Genomic DNA, 20,119 nt, shown 5'->3' on the forward strand with positions numbered 1-20,119 from the left:
ATACAGAGTTACTATATGACCATCAAATCCACTTTTAGGGATATACCCAAGAGAAGGGGAAACACACACACATGTACAAATGTATATCAATTTTCATAATAACATTATAATAGCCAAAAAATAAAAATGACCCAAGTGTCCATGAATTGAAAACTTGATAAATAAAATATGGCATGTCCACATAGTGGACTGTTAGTCAGTAATAAAAAATAACTAATTACTGATACATGCCACAGAGTAGATTAGCCTTGAAAGCATTATGAAAATCACAAAAGACTTGTATGATTCTATATATATGAAAATCCATAGAGAGATAAAGTAGATTAGTGAATAGATGATACCTAGAGCTGGAGGGAGGGTGAAGTGGAGAGACTGCTAGTGGACAGAGAGTTTATTTTTGAGGTGATGAAAATGTTCTCAAATTGTGATTATGACTGCCTAACTCTGTGAATGTACTAAAACCATTGAACTGTGCCCTTTAAGTGGGTGAATTTTGTGTATGTGAATAATATTTCAGTAAAGATGTTAAAAATGAAAAGAATTAAGTGGGTAGTTTATTTGAAGCTATGGAGGGAAATGTTGTTTTAAAAGTAGCTGTGAAGCCCTGGCTGGCGTAGCTCAGTGGATTGAGCACAGGCTGTGAACCAAAGTGTCGCAGGTTTGATTCCCAGCCAGAGTACACGCCTGGGTTGCAGGCTATAACCCCCAGCAACCGCACATTGATGTTTCTCTCTCTCTCTATCTCCCTCCCTTCCCACTCTAAAAATAAATAAATAAAATCTTAAAAAAAATGAAGTCTTTAAAAAAAAAGTAGCTGTGAGAAAGAATCACAGATGGGGTATTCCAGGTCAATAAGCTCTAGAGTAGTGGTTCTGAACCAAGGGTGATTTTGCTTCTCAGCAGATATCTGGTGATGATGGAGAAATTTTTGGTTGTTTCAACAAAGAACAATGCTACTGGTACCTAGTGAATAGATGCAATGGATGTAAGAGCCCTCACAGCAAAAATTATCCCACCCAAAAAGGCAGTAGTGCTAAAGTTGAAAAACTCTGCTTTAGCTGAAAGGAGTTAGGCAAATAGTAGTATACTTCATAGGGTTGTTCTTCGTATCCCCACCTCACTAAAAGAGTCTGGGTTAAGTAGAGGTATGAAGTTGTTACCCAAAGGAATCATTTATCCTGAAAATTTCACAGTCTAACAGTCTACACTTTGGTTCTTAGATTGCTTACCACTCAGGATCTGGCTTGGTGAAAATTCACTGAAATTTGATCAATTTTTAGGAGCTGGTAGTTCAAAAATAAGTACAAAATAACCTATCATTAACTTGTCCCTATAAGCAGGTCCTGTGTTTAGTGTATCTCTCATGAACTCTGAGGAATAAAAAAAAAGTTGTTTGTCATTTATTTCTAAAGATTAGAAAATAAATTTTTCTTAATTTACAAATAATCAGAACCCATTGTCTGCTTGTTTTTTCTGAATCCACCTTCAAAGGGTCATAAAATATTCACAAAGTGGAGGAGGGAATTTTTAGCCATATCTAGCCCAGAAATAAAATTTGTAGATTTACATATTTGATAGAAAATTTATACAGAAGCTAACATTAACACATGTGAGCTAGAAGACTTCTCCTAGGATTTCCAGAGATTCTTTATAATCAGCTACCCTTAGAGACAAAGCAGGTAATCAATCAAGCAAATTAGAGGCAGGTAATTTGGGAAAAGCATATGTTGCCATAAGACAAGGCACATAGCAAGCATATGCAGATAATTCTCTTGGAACTTGAGGACATTAAATTGAACTCAGTTTTCCTGTCAATATAAATAAGTTGCAAGGGTATCAGGAAGTTTTATTCATTCAGTTCTTGGGGCCTTAGGATCTTATTTTGTTTAGGCATAAAATAAAAAAATTACAGTAAATCACTGGTTCTTCAAATTTGTGGAGCTTATTAAATAAGTCTGAATTCCTATGCCAAATTCCTAGAAAGCCTGATTCCATAGGTCTGGAGCCCAGGCACCAGGGCTCCAAGTTATGGATGATTCTCATGTGCATCCTGACTTGGAAATAATATAGTTATCATGTTGATCCTTGGTGTTTTATCTACCTGAAAATCCAGGGCTTAGCATAGTGCAGCATTACTTGCCCTTCTGTAAAAGCAATCTTCCAGGAAAGATGAGGTCCTAGAAAGGAGGGTGCTAAGGGAAGGATTAGGTAGTGCTGGATGGTGTTGCTATGGCAACCCCATCCCTCCCCAGCATGTGCTCTGAAAGCACATGTGCACAGCATGTGCCGTGAGGTGGGTTCCACTTCTGATGGAGTACAGATCACTCATGTCACCAATTTTGAGATGAGGACTTGTGGGTAGCGCAGGATAATTAAATAAAAGCACATCTGAATGTTAACAAGCAACAGCATTTCTCAGTAACCTTAAGTGTGTGGGTATTTGGTTCAGGTTCATTAAACATAACCCAAATGGAGCACTGGTATCTGCTTTTTGTTTTAGAGAGACTTCTCTGAGTTTTCTACTTTTATGTTTCTCTTCAGTCTAAGCCTCCATATCAAGGAGGTTCACTCTATCTTTATTTGAAGGAATAGCAAATATGTCATGAAAAATTTTGATCCATTTGATGAACTTCAGTCAGCCCTGGGAGGATGAACTTCTCTTTCACTCTGAGTCAGTTCTTCTGCGTCATTTTCTTTCTCTCTGAGCTACTTGTGAGATGGTATGAATGACAGGGAGGGAGGAGTTCAGCTGTGGAATACTAAGAATGGGCAATGAATGTCTACAGGAAATCCTGACCAATACAGAGGATGTTTTCTTGCTGATGGGTTATGGGACATCTGAAATGTGAACTGTAGTCACAACTGTCCTACCCACACATAAGTATAGTATTTATTGGAGGCTGTATGCTGCCCTTAGCATTTATATGAACTGTTTGTTTATTCCTCAGAGCAACCTTAAGATTTAGGTTCTATTATCCCATTTTTACAGAGGGGAAAACTGAGGTTTAGAAAGTTGCTTTGATTTGTCCAAGAGTTTCTTGATAGGTATACCTGTTCTGTCAAAGCTTGTGCTCTTAACTAATACTGTCTCCTAAATAACCACACAATTTTCTTATGTCCACATGAGAGGAAGCATTCAGATAGGACATTTTTAATAGGTTTCACTTGAAATAAGTTTGGGAAATGCCAGGTGAAATAAAGTAAACAAATTTTGTTTATGGGACTTCTTAAAGCCTATTTATTATGCTAACATGCACTGATAGAACATTTATTCATTTCCAATATTTATTTGACCTTGGAGCACAAGTTCCTCTCCTCTTGCAAGACTATTGTTAAATAAAGCCTACTTTAGGAAACACAGCATTGGATGATTTTTAACAGCCCTACTAGGAATAAAGCCAAGATTCTTTCCTTTCCTGGTCCTCAGCTGCTCATTCTTGGTGTATTAATTTGCTCTGCCCTCTCACTTTTGTTGACAACTCTATTCTTGTACAATTTATCTATAATCAATTGCATATACCTCATGGGTATAATGGATGAGTCTTGACAGAAATATATGAGGGGCAACCCCCAAAACTGGAACTTATTTATAAAATATTGTGCATTTATTCCTACATGTTTAAACCAGTCTCCTTCAAAATACTGTCCCTTTAATGCAATTCACCTATTGAGACATTTTTCCACTGCTCAAAACAGTTTTGGGTTTTTTGTTGCTTTGTTTTTATGTATTTTTTAAATTTATTTTTAGACAGAGGGAAAAGGAGGTAGAAAGAGAGAGAAGCATCAATGTGAGGTTGCCTCTCACATGTCCCCTACTGGGGACCTGGCCCACAACCCAGGTATGTGCCCTGACTGGGAATCGAACTGGCAACCCTTCGGTTCACAGGCTGGCACTCAACCACTGAGCCATACCAGCCAGGGCTCAAGACAGTTTTTGAACTTGTCAATTTTGATGCTTTTTAGTGCTTTTGGTATTTTTTGTTTCACCTCTTCCACATCAGCAAAATATTTCTCTTTGAGGACTTTTTTCATTTGGGGAAACAGAACAAAGTTGCCCTGGGCAAGATCAGGTGAATAAGGAGGGTGGAGCCTGAGATCATGCCATTTTTTGGCCCAAAACTGCCGAAAACTCAGGTTGGTATGGGCAGGTACACTCCTAAATCACCTATCATGAAAGGGAGAAACACATTGAAAGAGCCTTAAAAAAAAATTCACTCGATCTGAACACAGTATCTCACAACACTGCCAGCTGGTACACTAATACAGATGGGTTCCTAGAACGCTCACCTAGCAGGGGAAGACCATCCTCCAGAAGATACTTCCTGATTTGGGTGGGGGGGGTCCCTTCACATATTCATAAAACTACCAATACAATTAAGATATCAAACATTGCAATTGTTTCCTCGAGTCCCTTTGCAATTCATCTCTCCCAATGTCCCATATGCAGGCAACCACTTATCCTACTAATTTTAAAGTGAGTATTTTGACTTCTTACCAAGTTGAAGATTATTCCTGAGGATGGTAAAATGTCACACAGTTTCTCAGTCATTTCATCAGCCATAAGGAGCTTTTTCTATCAAATTCGTTTCCAAATTGTATTTTTCTTCTTCCTTTCATTTTTACTAGCACAAAATTGTATGCAATCCAGATATTCAATGCAGCAGTTGTGCACATGAAGTTGGCACTAGAGCCCTCATTATTTCCATCATTATGATAGGAAATCCACCAACGCTATGACCATCAGAAGAGAAATCAAAGGCTTTCATGTGTATTTGAGGGAATTGGGGAATGCTCACTATTAGAAATAGGAAGGCAACAGGAGATAATTCACTGAATTCTGTAAAACAATGCTTGACATTTTACAAACATTTATGTGAAAAAAAATTGATCGTGCATTCTCATTCTTCACAGAGAAACAAAAGGTAGAGGATCTGTACTATTTTGATGAGCTGTGATGAGAATGTTTCTTAATTAATTCAAGATTATCTATAAACTTTCTATTATGGGATTAACATTTTGCCAGATCTTACAAAGACAGAGATGAATAAAACATAGTACTAGTTATCAAGGAATTAAATATCAAATGCCTTCATGTCATTAATTTTCATCTCAGCATTTAGTTTTTAACTTTGTAGTTAAACATGAGCAAATAGGAGGTTTGATTTATTAAGTTCTCATTTGCAACAGAATTAAATTTTTAGAGATTATGTGTAACACTATCACCTCCAGGAAGCTTGAAAAAATTGATTGCATAGAAAGTGGTAGTATTTAAAAAAGTCTTATTTTTTAATGTCTTATTTTGATATTGTAATTTCAACTTTTTCAACAACTTTTGATATGAATTAGCTTATTTCAACACACATATAACCTGGTGAAATAGATGATGTGGACATTACAATTTCAATTCAGTAGGCATTTTAGGGAGATCTTTGAATTTAGAGTTTAAAGGATGGCACTTTATAGTTCTATAGTACTTTCAGGTGGCTGTGATTGTCTCCACAAGACAAATATAAATGATATGATCTGACTACAGTCACGCAGCAGGTTATTGCTAGAGTAAGGTAAAGAGTCACCATTGAAAATGAAGCTAAATATTCATCTGAATTTGCTGCTCTGGGTTGGGCTGGAATCAGACATCCAAATGACAGTATGTAAGGCTTCAGGGGCCTGATCCATTGTGAGAGGACAGTTCCACACCTGCAGTGGAATGAATTTGACATGAGGCTGACCTAGATTGTTGGCTATGCTCCCACCACATTCTACTTGAAACCTTTAGAGAGTACTTGGAGAGAGAACTGAACATCCTTCCTGCCCCATCTGACTCTCAGGCTGAATAGAAGTCATGATCAGCCACCACTTACCATTTGACTTGTAGACAGAATGTTGTCAACCAGAGCTCTTGATGAGGACCAAAAGAAATTCAAAGGGAGTGATTGTGCCATGAATTATCTAAGGTGTGGGAAAAAGTTCATCACTAAAGTTCTATCTAGTCCTAGATATCTCATCTTAGCCATCTTCACTAAATGATGCTTTAATTTATAGATGCACTTATTGTTTTACTCTTTTGTTCAGTCTTTTTTTGAGCATTGTCATTTCTTAATTCCCAGATAGACATCACAAGAATGACTGCAGTCCTTCTAGAGTGTATCAAGTTGCTTAATATTGCTTCATATTGTCAACCAACTAAAATGTTTTTGCAATAAATATTTTGGTTTCCATACAGTATACTTGAAAAGATGAAATACACATTCCACATGCAAACGCTGTAGAAATTTAACAGTATACATTTTATCTGGGATTTTCTCAGATTTGAACTATATATTTTTCCATACTGTCTTTTTACATCAACATTTAGATTTCTTGCAATTGGATTCCATCCTCTTTATTCTTTGTTCTATTTCTACATTTAAAAAAAACTTAAGATATTAGCTATCATATGGTTAGTGTTCCAAATCCAATATAGTTATTAGGAGCAATGTTGGTCTAAAATCAGATACCATGGCAGTAAATGACTTCAAAGGAAGCCAACCCGTTCATGTTCCTAATCAAATTACATTATGCTTGTCAAGTTGTTTCTTTCACAAACTGTTCCTTGTATTTTTCCACAAATGCTACTTAGCTGACTAGCACGTAACTTGTTATTTTAGTTTATATGCTAGCTTTAAATGTTTTTTTAAATTTTCCAAACCTTTGGTATTTAACCTACCATAAAATACTTTTGGTTATTTGGGATTAAGGCCTCAAAGACCATACCTTATTTCCCATCCTTGGCTCCCCAAAGTCCATCAGAGTGCTTGAGACATAGTAGATGTGCAATTGGTCTTTATTTTTCCTTGTAATTTCCTTGTTTTCATTGTTACAGAGATCTATTTTATGTATGTTAGGTTGGCCCTTGGATTTGAAAATATCTCTTATATTTTCTAAGTGAACTCATGTGGGGGGGTTCTGCCCCCAGGGACCCTCCTGCTGCCAGGGATGAGAATAAGTCTCCCAAGACATGATCTGCTTGGAGAGGAAAAGGGGCCAATCTCTCAAAGGAGAAGAGCCGAGAGCCTTTTCCTCAATGGGCTTTTATTGGGTTCATTTGCACAGGAATACAGGTAAAGCTCATTAATCATTGCCAGGCAGTAAGGATCAAATAATAGATAACATACAAAGAACTCTGAGGGTCTATTTTGAGTCAGGGTCAGATAGCTAAAGAGCCATAAAACTTTGAGAAACAAACTCACTTCTTGCTTGGACCCTTATCATTTAATTGAGAGCATTCTAAACAAAGCAGATTTCACAGGATTTTACATATTCTTTCTTAGGCCTGATTACCCGGGGAACCCGCCCTTTTCAGCACAGGGCTGCACCTCCCTCTGTCATTGTTTCAGGCTTAAGTCAGGCAGGGGAAGTAAGGCAGCCAAGAGATTAGGAAACTTCTTGCAGACAGAATGAGGACTCCGGCTTTGTCAAAGCCAAGGGGCGAGGGTCCATCACCCACTTTTGCTATAGCCCCCCAAGTCCTTCCCTAGAGTCTCCATGTGATTGTACCTGTCTTAGGTTGTTCCCCACTTGGGTAATCTTGCCCATCAGTGGCTAACCAATCAAGCATTGGGGACCAGGCAGGGTGAAGAAAAAGAAGCAGAAGCGGCACACCTGCCAGGGAGATAAGTTTTGTCTCCTTAGTGGCTTCTGGTCTGAAGGTCCCTCACTCAGCCTTAGCCATGGGGGTGGGGGGGTGGGGGGTGGGTACAGCTTCTGAAACGAGGCAGGGTGGTTCCCAACAAACTCACTTTCAATCCTGTAATTCCAATATTCACTTCACAGTTCCCCTAGAAAAAAGGAATATGTACTAACAGCTGCAGGGTGTTAGACATCTTGATGGGCATTTTATGTACATTACCTCATTTTATCCTTCCAGCGGTGCTTTCAGGTAAGACCTTTTATGTTTTCTACAAAGAAAAATACCTCAATGAGCTGGGAACTGGATTCATCTGACTCAAATAGGAAGTGGTGAAAACAGAGTCCTAGTGTAGCATCAGACTCCTAAGCCTATTCTTTCTTTTACTTCATTCTGCCTCATTTTCCCAGTTCATCTTTATCTTTTTCAGCTTTGAGTCAATAGCTACTTTTTATCTGTAACTTTGCTTCCAAACTTCTAGTACTATTATCTATCCCCAAACCTTTTTTCTTTTTCTTACACATTTTGCCAATTTCTTTATGTAGATCTGTCAGATTTCTCCCATGAGATCTACACCTTATAAGTTGTTGGTAGTACTTCCCATCCACCCCAGCATCTTCAGTCTATCTCCCCTTCCCCCTACCTTCCACTGCTGTCCAATAGTGCCATTGTCTTTTCTCCCAGACTTAACAGCTCTACTCTCCACCTAATCACACTGAACACAAAACTTGCCTTAAGGACTTGGATACAGACAAGACTGCTATACAATAAAAGTTAAATTATGAGTCAAGATTTAAATTGTCATTAAAAACAATGATTTGAGCATGGCTACAAGACTCTGTGCAATAACTGTCTGTTAAATGGACCATTCATGACATGTGGGGTGGTCAGGGAAGAAGACCTGGGGAAGCAAAACTGAGCTGGACATGGAGAATGGCTGGACCCAGGAAGGCAAAGAACAGTGTCCAAAGCATGCCAGTCATAGGTAATGACAGGAGGAAACACATGGACCCATGTGGATATGGCAGGTTCAAAGAACAAAAGTGGAACTTGTTTCCAAACAGCTTCTGTGTCTTACAGTGAGAAATGATGAAGTCTTTTGAAGAATAAACTTAAAGGGCCATCCAGGTTGCAAAGACACTGTTTTGTTTCATTATTTTCATTATTCAGTTCCATCATTCCTCTGCAGGTTGTTTAGAACATTGCTTTAGCTTTGCAGAGAACAGATAAATTTAGAAACTATTATTTAAGCTCTGATTTAGGTATTTATCTGGTTCTGTGGTAATGTACCTCACATCTCCATAATAATAATTAGTGTTCCCCCAATTATTTATATTTTCAGCTTTGCCTCTGCCAATTTTCTTTTAGCAATTACTGAGTTGTATTTACCCAAAATCAAATTCTTTTCTGCCCTTTTGTAATAAATTCAGCTGCAGCCTGAATATTTTGACTGAATATTCTGACTATAACTTTGACCTGCCTTTATTTTTGAGATTGTTAAAAGTAACTAGGGACAGAGAGATTTTCCCACTCCACATATGTAAATGCAAAGATACTAGGAGGAGTCTCAAGTATCATTAATATCATCTTTCTGCCTGCTTTTTATATCACCCTGTAAAATGGTCTACTTTATAGCCAGCAAGGTTTATTATGGAAGCTGTCCTTTTCCTGCTAGTGTGTCAGGTTTTCCCTTCCACTGAGAAGCAAGAATATATTCCCATTTTTAGAAGACAGTATGAGTTTTGTGATCCCATTGGGCTGTCATCGGTGACTGTGTGACATTGGGCAATTTATTTAATCCTTCCTGCCTACATTTCTTCACTGGAGATTACCTCTGGAGATTTTGCAGGAATTCCGTGGAATAACATGTGTAGGAGATCTTGCAAAGTAATCATCATATTATAGTACTCAATGCTCTTAACTGTTAGGATTTGTAGGTATAGCAGTGGAGAACTTTGAATTCATTATTTCTTATACATTTGTCTTCTAATGAAATAAACAGAAATTATATACCAGAAAAACTCTTTTTTTTCCTTCCCTGAAACATGACCAAGAATAGCAATAGTTTTGGAGGAATAGAGGTGAGATGAAGAAAGTTTAAAAAGTAAAGAGAGGTCTGTGTTACAGTCAGGACCTATCTTCCATCTAATAATAACCTAAGTCATAGTACATTTAACTTTTTTATTTTCTAATGATTTGAATCTTAGAGAAAAGTTGCAAGCACACACCCATATACCCAATTACATAAGGGTAAAAGATGAAGGAGGAGGCCAGGAACAAAGACAATTGTTTGTGAATTCACAGCTTCATTAAGGGCTTCCTTTCTTACCATCCTCTCCTTCAATTAGTGGAGAGATAGCCATACACTTACAGGACAATTTTGGCTGGTAGAATCCGGCAATGCATGCTCAGTAAAGCATTGCCTCTAGGCTACAAGATAATCCAATTTCTTATGATTTAAGGTGAGATTTGTTTGAGCTTTATTTTTTGTTGTTGATGTTACAAAGCCCTTAATAAAAAAGTTCTTCATTGTAAAACCTAACTAGCTGGTAAATGTCAGGCTGACTCAATAACTGCTATATTTGTGTCATTCAATTTTTAGACAAAAGAACCAACTGACAAGAAAAAAAGCTTAAATTATTTTTAAAGGTATTGGGTTACAGGGAATCTTCATCTGAGAGACATGCTGTCTGGTGGACCTGTATAATTAAACACAAAATATTCATAACCCTATATCAAATAATCAGTTACAATGGAGCCATACTGTATATAAAAGGGGTTTTTGGTTTTAGGAGAAAGCAGCACTAAGATGAGACACAGAGCAGCCAGTGGGAAAAGTGGTTGTTTTTGAGAGATTGGCCAAGACTAGCAAATACCAGTCATCAGGGTGAGTTGATGGTCATCAAGGTCACAAAGAGAACTCAAGATGAGGAATTCTCAGGATCTTAGGAGGATTTTGGGAGAACAGTTGTCCTTATGAAGATAGATATACACAGAAACTGATTTGTAGGCCCTTGTATTCTCCATGTCCCATAAATTTACTTTATTCCTGCACCAACGAATACTTGAAGGTTAAAGATACAGTACCAGCTTGGTGACCTAACCATCATGGGTCTGGGGTGGTTTTTTTTCTTTTGCCTAGAAAGCTTTGAAAACATTATTTAACATAGGAATCTTGTCTTCTGGGATGATCTAAAGCCAGTTAGGTAGGGGTTCTATGTTTCTGGATTGGATTAAATGCTAGCCCTCAGATAAAGGGGTGGAAGTAATCTGGTGTACTATCATCTTCCGTGATCTCCAGTTCTTCCCAATCTGCCAAGGGACCTGGAAGCAGCCTCAGTCATGATGAGAAAACTGAAAAAGAAGTCCACATATATAGGAGATATGTAGGGGTACTGTGTGTGGGGCACACATGCAGTAGCTCACACACACAGTTCAATCTTTTAATTTTAAATTCTCTATATTTGCATTTAGAAACTAAAATTCTCACCACAGACTACTAAATCAGAAGCTCCAGAGTGGGGCCCAGCAATCTATGTTTTATTTTATTTATTTTTTTCTCTTTTTTATTGTTGTTCAAGTACAGTTGTTTCCATTTTCCCCCTACCCTATCCATCCCCACCTCACACCCTTGACCCTACCTACCTTTGGCTTTGTCCATGTGTCCTTTATACATGTTCCTTGATGACCCTTCCCCCTTTACCTCTCATTAACCACTCCCACCTCCCCTCTGGTTACTGTCAGATTGTTCTTTATTTCAGTGTCTCTGGTTATATTTTGCTTCCTTGTTTGTTTTGTTGATTAGGTTCCACTTATAGGTGAGATCATATGGTATTTGTCTTTCACCATTTGGCTTATTTCACTTAGCATAATGCTGTCCAGATCCACCCTCCTTCTTTCTTTCTTTCTGCTGCATAGTATTCCATTGTGTAAATGTACCATAGTTGTGCTTTAATGAGGACTCTAGAGCATTCTTATGTAAACTAATGTTGGATAAGCATTATGTTAAAGAAAGTTTGAATGATAGGACCAGGACCAAGTCCCCAAAATGGTTCTCTGCCTTTGTTTTAGTTACCCAGGAAACTAATGTTAGCATAATAGGGAAAGGTTGTACCTTAAAGAATAAAGGCTCAGATGCTTATTTTAATGTAGAAATAATAACCACTTTCACTTAAGAAGTGATTTTAAGGAAAAAATCATAACCTAAAAAGTTTACATTAATTCTTTTAACTCCAAGCGATTTCCAAGTCCTCCTAACCTGAAACTGCCATACTCTCATATTCCAAGTGTTGTGTTTAGCAGAACTGTAGGTTCCCATCCATTGTAAGTATTTCTGTGACTCAGAGCATAGCCTCTCCTTACCATATAACACATTTGGTCTGTTTCATTAGCATTCCACATCACAAAAAAGAATCTATGTAATAATACAGGCTCTAAGGGGTTCAAAAAAGTAAGAATTGTGCTCATAGGTGGAGATGAAATGTCCATTTTATTAATAGCTACTCATCTAGAGATTGTTCCTTATTTGGGGAAATTACCCAAAATAGTTTTTCTTTGAGTAGTTGAGATCCCGAGGGGGGCAAGAGGAGTCTGAAATAGGCAGTGCTGTAAAGTACTAGCAAAGAGCTTTGGCATGAAACCAGAGGAGAAATGTGTGGTATGCCCGAGAGAATGGAGAACACAAGAGAGAGAAAGAAGTAGAGAAGGGTTGAGGAGAAAGGATTCATGAAGGATGTTGGAGCTAGTCTTGAGGAAGGGACTATTGAAGAATGTTCTGTAATTAGGTAGCTGGACAAAATTCCAAGGCACCTGATATTAAATTGTAAACTTTTGTGTTACTGCATTGGAAATGCTTCTTCTCTTCCCTTATCCTACTTGTAATATTTTCTGTGGACATGATATTTTGTGTGTGGAGAACAGTCGAGGGGCTGGCTGAGTGGCTAGGTCAGTTGATATGATAAGGAAGCAGGAGTCAGGAGACAAAGGTCTCCATGAGAACTAAGGTGCCATGAATATCTCCAGAAATCATGGGCAAGACTTAAAACTTTCATGAAGTGTCTTCTTCTCACCACTTAAGGGGCCTTTCCTGATTAACTTCCTGAAGTTTGTTCAACTCTGTCTCTGTAACAGCCTCTTTTTGTTCTCTCCTTACTACTTATTATATATCATATATTTTTAACTTTTCTCTTATTTTCTTCCCCACTTTCCTCTAGGGTATATACTACACAAGGGCAGGGGCTTTGTACTTCTTGTTTACCCTTTATTCCCAGCACCAACACATAGTACGTGGTTGCTATGGACTGAACTGTATGCTTCCAAAATCCATATTTTGAAACTCAAATCCACAATGTGATTGTATTTGGAAATGGGGCCTTTGGGGGTCATTAGGTTTTGATGAAGTCATGAGGGTTGGCCCTCATAATGGGATTACTGCTCTCTTAAGAAGAGAAGACAACAGAGATCTCTCTCCATGGGAGTACAGAGAAAAGGCATGTGAGGAAGCAGCGAGAAGGTGGTCATCTGCAACCCACTGAGAGAGTCCTCATCACACACTGACTCTGATGGTACCTTGACATTGGACTCTCAGTCTTCAGAACTATAAAAAAAATAAATTTAGATTGTTTAAAAAAAAACTTCCATGGAATATTGAAGGAGAGTTTGAGCTGAACATTTTTAGGATTCTAAGACAAAGAGACAGAGACCTCAGTGGGCAAAAAAATTACATTTATTTGGGGTAGTGCTTGTTCATATTCATTATTTTAAGAAATAATTCCACATTGCCAAGTACAAGGACACTCTGTGGATATTGCCTTTTTCAAGTGTATGGAACATGATGCAAAAGCTAATGAAAATGATGGTCTTCTCTCTAAGCCAATAGAACTTTCTATAATAATGGAAATGCTCTTTTTTAAAAAAAACAGTTTTTTTAAATCCTCACCCAAATATATGTTTATTGATGTTTTTAGAGACAGAGGAAGGGAGGCAGGGAGAGAGAGAGAGAGAAACATCAATGAGTTCATCCCATACCTGCTGATTGGGCATCAAACCTCCAGGCTAAGTATGTGCCCTGACTGGGAATCAAACTAGCAACACTTTGGTGTATGGGATGATGCTCCAGTCAACTCAGTGCACTGACCAGGGAATAAATATTCCTAAGCTTCACTGTCCAGTTCAGTAACCAGTAGCTACTTGTGGCTATTGCATACTTGGAATGTGGTCAGTGAGACAAAAAACAGAACTTTTAATTTAATTTAAAATTATTTAAATTTAGCCCTGACTGAAGTGACTCAGTAGATTGAGTGCTGGCCTGTGAACCAAAGGGTCACCAGTTCAATTCCCAGTCAGGGCACATGCCTGGGTTTCAGGCCGTGTCCTCAGTAAAGAGTGCATGAGAAGCAATCACACATTGATATTTCTCTCCCTCTCTTTTTCCTTCCCTTCCACTCCCTCTAAAAATAAATAAAGTTTTTTAAAAAATAAACTAAAAATATTTAAATTTAAAAAGTGGCTATAATGTTGGACAGCACAGGTAAAGAAAGATTGATACTTCAGTCTCATATCTGCTCCCTCCTGTTGCTCACCCAAAAGGAGACATATTTATTGTTCCCAAATGCTTCAAACTAAAACCGTTGACTCATGAGAACAACAGTTTTCTCAGTCACCTTAGTCACCTTTTCTTCTCTGGATCAGCATTTCTGCTAGCTTGTCCCTAATAACTTTGTCAAATCTACTGTGGCCCTAATTTAATTCATGAGCAGAGAGTGCATATAAAAAAGATCTGGGGTCAATGTAATCAGAACTTGCTTTCAAAATCTGTATATCCTGCTACAATGACCTTGAACCTTTGACACAGTTCAAAAATCTCTCCATCCCAAGGATCCATAAAAATAAGATGAGTATCCAATGACAATAGTCTTGGACCTTGTGCAATTTATCTCCAGTGGCTGCCATTTTGTCTAGCTCTTGGACCCTGCATTCTTCTCATATTTATGTGCTCTTCTCACTTTGATTTTCTAATCCAGAAGCTTACAAACTTGCTCTCCCATTGGTGTCATATAAGTTTACAAATGAGTGAGAGGAGTTGGGTGTAAACATTAAGGTGACACATGAATGAAAGCTCATGTGTCATCTAATAGGCCATGACTACCAATGCCAGTAATTTGTTGCTATGGAAGAATGTGGACCCAGGTTGACAGATATTTCAATTACTCAAGAGAAACTAGTATTGTGAATTTTATGTAATATTTTCCAATTTTTACATGTTGACAGCTCATTTCAAATTATTACAAATTAGTGCTTGATCCAAATAAGACACATAAAGTGTAGCATAGAGCTTAGAATTCCAGTCTTTAAGACTCTCAGGTTTTGATTCCAGAGTCCTCCATTTCTCCACTGAGTGATCATGGCCAAGTGGTTTAACCTCTGAGATTCATTCCCTCATTTGTAAAATGGGAAGAGTAATAATCTCCACCCTCAAAGTTGTGGTGAATATGATATTCATTAATATGTAATAATATATAAATCACTTAGAGGCATGTTCATCACACAGTAGGTATTATACAAGTGTTGGCTACTATTATTAAGCATGTAGGTTGGTTTTGATCCATGAGGCATTTTGTAACCTCTGATATAAGAACTTTGGATTTTTCTTTTGTAATGCTCCTGGAAATATACTACACCTGCCTGGTGTCCTGGCTAGGGGTAAAGAGGTTGGACATCTGGTGTGAATTGTTTCATGGCCAGATCTGAACCCCATTGTTTAGGCCTCCTGTATCTTGACCCTGTTGACCATTTAATGAGTGCCATAGTACAGACTCCACCATCCAGTCCCTCAGGACCCAAGTTTTAGCCCCCAGGTCCTTAATGAGATATCCTCAACTCTGTGGCAGTTCTCAAGTTTCCTCTACTCATGCATGCTTCTTTCCCAGACTTGGAACTTGACTCCTACATAGGTTTTTTCATCCTTATGTCTCTGTCCCTTCTGCCTTAGTTTTCCACATCGACCTATCCCAGCCCACCTTTATCTAAGCTATGACTAGAGCAAGAGTTAAGTCATTAGGGGATATGCTCACTTTCTGGGTTTCTTTAATCCCATAGTTTAGAATCTCTGATCCCAGTTAAGTAAACTTCTCCAACTTTCCATTTTCAACATAATTCCCCTTTGCTAGTTACATACATACACAGTATTGTACCAATATCAAGGAAAATGGGGTAGCCACAAAAATGAGTTTCATAAAGACAAGGAAACCATATATAAGAAAGGCAAAAATATTAAGAAAGAAGATCAGAATAGGAAGAGCAGGGAGAGAGAGAGATGTTAGCTTTCATGTTTAAAGAATTAATAACTACATAATTACACTGCTGTACAGTACCAAGGCTATGACTTCTAAGAAAGAAATTCAGCAAGTGTGTATTGCATCAAATATTAAATGCCAAAGATTATGAACAACATTGGTGAAGATAAAAATAAGTATGAAATTTAGAAACTAGACATGAAACCATTCATTATAAGATTTATATTTTGCTTTGTGGGCTACAAAGCAGTGTCCCTCTCTCATTAAAATTATAGTCATCTATATTTACATAGATCTTCTCAATCAAACCATTTGATCTTTGGGGACAAGAACCCTGTTTCCCAGTTTTGATCCCCATGCCAAGCTCATAGTAGGACCTCTACTTAACTGGTTCCTACAATCCTCACAATAGCTCCATGAAGTAGAAAATTTGGTGTTATAAATGGTATTGACTGTGTTAGCACTAAGAAACCCTGATGCATGGAGCTTGTGTAGAAATAAACATGGGTTTTGATCCCATAGAGTATGAGTTAGGTTTGAGCAATGTTAAGAAATAGAAGCAAGATGTAGTCATCTGGAATAGCCCTTAAAGAACTACTTATCCATCTATTTTGGTTGGCTTAGAGGATGTTAGGCAAAAGTTAAACAACATGAAGAAAACATGGTATTAGAACAGAGTAAGTAAAACCAATGTTCTTTCCTGTACTTTTGTAATGCTCTGGCTGCCTTTGAAAATACATCTACCTAGTGTCATGGCCAGTGATCCCTCTTGCCACCTGCCTTGAGAAATGGAGAGACTGGACACCTTTATAAAAAATTCTGTAACCCCAAATTGTAACTCTAGGTCACCCAAAATAAACCAGCAGTAAACTCATTAGAAATGGGCAGCACAACTATGATCACACTCAGCTTTCCCTCATCTTTTGAATTTCTTCGGGCCTTCATTGTTTTTCCATCCATGTTTCTCTTGCTGGGGTCTCCACCATGGTTGTTACAAGGCAGAGGAGCTGTTAGGAGGCAGAAGAATGAGAAGGCATTGGGACTGAGGGCTTTCTTAAGCAGAGCTACCCAAAGTCTGGTGCAAAGGAAAGTTGAAAAACTCAAAATGAGGTTTCTGTACCATTTATTTATTCTATCATTGAATTTAAGTTAGTGCTTCTGCCACCCCACGGGTAATTTAAATTTGGCTATAGAAAGAAAAAATTATACAAGAGAGGTGATCATCTGTAGTGGTAAATGAAAACAAATATTGAAAAGCAGAAAGTAGGGTTATTTTAAGAGGATAGAGGGAATCAATCTTAACCATATATATGTTGTCCAGTGGTTGAATTCCATGAGTATTATGTTTGCTTTTTATAATTTATAACTTACAGTTTTAATATCTAAGCATGAAATTTAAATGTTCCAAAAATAAAGTAGCAGATTTTCAAGCCAAATAAATCCACTTCCATTAGCACACAGCAGGTTGTATGCTGTGTCTGCTGCGCCTAACATAACCCAAGCAGAAAGAAGGAGGGGCTAAAAGAGCTAGAGAGGGCTGGATAAGTAAGCCTTGAGTGAGATATAGCTACTTTACACAATGGAATACTACGCAGCAAAAAGAAAGGAGCCCCTACCCTTCCCGACAGCATGGCTAGAACTGGAGAGCATTATGCTAAGTGAAATAAGCCATGCCATGAAAGACAAATACCATATGATCTCACCTATAAATGGAACATAATCAATAAAACAAACCAGCAAGCAAAATATAACCAGAGACACTGAAATAAAAAACAAACTGACACTGACCAGAGGGGCGTGGGGGAGGAGATAACAGGGGAAAGAATGGGAAGCATCATCAAGGAACATGTACAAAGGACCCAGATCCAAGCCAAAGGGGGGTAGGATTGAGGGTGGGAGGTGGGGGTGGTGAGGGAAAGTGGTGGAGGGAAAATGAAGACAACCGTCCTTAACAACAACAACAACAACAACAACAACAACAACATAAATAAATAAATAAATATCACAAAACTTTAAAAAAACCTGGAAATAAATGAGCAGATCTGCCTTGTACATTCCAAATTTCTCTTGAGGTGCTAAACTTGTCCCACAACCTGAAGACAAGTAACAGATTGGAGAGAAGTGGCAGAAACTCCCTTTTGCCTTTCTAGACTTAGTTACAAAAGCATGCTAATTTCTGCACCCCCTGTGAACACTGGGATGGAATCTTATCCAGGTTGGCATTAGGAAGTACTTTTTTCTCCTCTTGGTGTTTTGATGCCCATCTTTGGTAAATGAAACAACTCCACATATTTCACTGATTATTTTTAGAAAAAATTTCTGTTCAAGGAAGAGTCCAGCCCAAATTGTTAGGTTGGTGTCACTTCTACCACTCTTCTCAGATTCCCCTGAACATTGGCCCTCAGAGAGTGTCCCTGTTTTCCCATTGAACAGGATAGACTTTTAGAGCTGCACAGCACCTGAGAGAGCATTTGCTTCAACTTTCACAAGTAAACTGCGGACCAGGGAAGGGTAATAGTTAATCTTGAGCCACACAGCTAGTAGGGAGCAGAACAGAGAGTTCAAGTCAGATTTGCTGACACTTGGACCAAAGCTCCAAGAAACTCCTCTGCTTTCCCCATCCCTCAACTGAAACATGTTTCTGCTACATGCTGTGAGGTTTTAGACAGGCTTTCAGTGTTCTAATGGGTAATAATAAGTTTATAAGAAAAATAATCTATGCCAGTATGTGAATAAGAATGCAATGCATTTTTCTCTTTTGAATAATATGTATTATTTGTTTGTGTAAATACTGAAAAGCATAAATATTATGGTCTCAGAGCTCTGTACCTAGATAACTCCTGTGGATTTAAAAATACATGTGTTGGGGGCAGGGATAAGCCTAAAGCAGGCTGATGCAGCCAGAGATGGAAATTGCGCGTACATTACAGGACATCTGTGGTCAGAAGTTTCCTGCACAACAGGATATCTGCGATTAGAAACATTGTAGGTGCCTAGCCTGAGCACACGGGCGGCACACCAATCAGTGCCTTGATCACGCGCCTATCATGCGCCCCCTAGCCTATCCCAGTTAAGAGCACGCCCCAAAGCTACCAACCAGAGCTACTTCCCCTATCTGCCTTCCTCTACCCTCCTCTATATAACTCCCTCCATTTTAAAATAAAACTGGCAGCTTGATCAGAATCCTTTGTCTTGCTGTCGTTCTTTCGCGCCTCCTGTCCCATCCCTTTTCATCTGTTACAGGTATATCGGCGGACCCCGTTGACTGCCTCGCGGGCTGAGGCATACATGTATATTTAAAATACTAATAAACATAATACTTATGCCCTGGCCAGGTGGTTTGGTTGGGGCATCATCCTGAGCACCAAAAGGTTGTAGGCTTGATCCTCAGTCAGGGCACATACCTAGGTTTCGAGTTTGATTCCCAGTCAGGGTGGGTACAGGAGGCAGCTGATTGATGTTTCTCTCACACATCGATGTTTTTCTATCTACTTCCTCTCTCTCTAAAATCAATAAACATAACCTCAGTGAGGATTAAAAAATAATAAGGAAGAAAGGAAGGAAGGAAAGAAGGGAGGGAGGAAGGATGGGAGGGAGGAAGGGAGAGAGGAAGAAAACAATAAATTCTTATTATGTGCCAGGCACTATTCTGGGCACTTTACATATATTAACTCATTTCATTTTCAAAACAATGTTATGAAATAAAAATTACTCTTGTTTTATGGATAAGAAATCTGAGACCCATGAACTTTACTGGCTTTAAGGCTCGTGCTATAAGCTACTGACTGATTGGATATAAAGAAATTATTAAAATGAAGAGCGAATGCAACTACCATGCCCTGCTGCCATCTCCCCAAAGGTTAGCATTATTTTGAGTCTCTTACCAGAAAAAATAATACAGCTATACTAACATACTATGAAACTTGTATGTAGTACACACACACACACACACACACACACTCTACAGCACTGGAAGACCCACCCTCACTTAGCAGTTGCTAGGCTTTTGCCTCCCTCTGACTCAAATGCCTAGAGCTAGAGACAGGAGCTTCTCCAGCCCTGGGTCCTTTTGTAGGACTGGGTATTAAGTAGGTGCATAGGGTTAGGATTTCACATCACCATGCAAATTTATACAACCTAAGATAGGAAAATGCTGAGT

The sequence above is a fragment of the Phyllostomus hastatus genome, unplaced genomic scaffold, assembly GCF_019186645.2.
Source record: "Phyllostomus hastatus isolate PE091 unplaced genomic scaffold, TTU_PhHast_1.1 phas_contig_17, whole genome shotgun sequence".
NCBI lineage: Eukaryota > Metazoa > Chordata > Mammalia > Chiroptera > Phyllostomidae > Phyllostomus > Phyllostomus hastatus.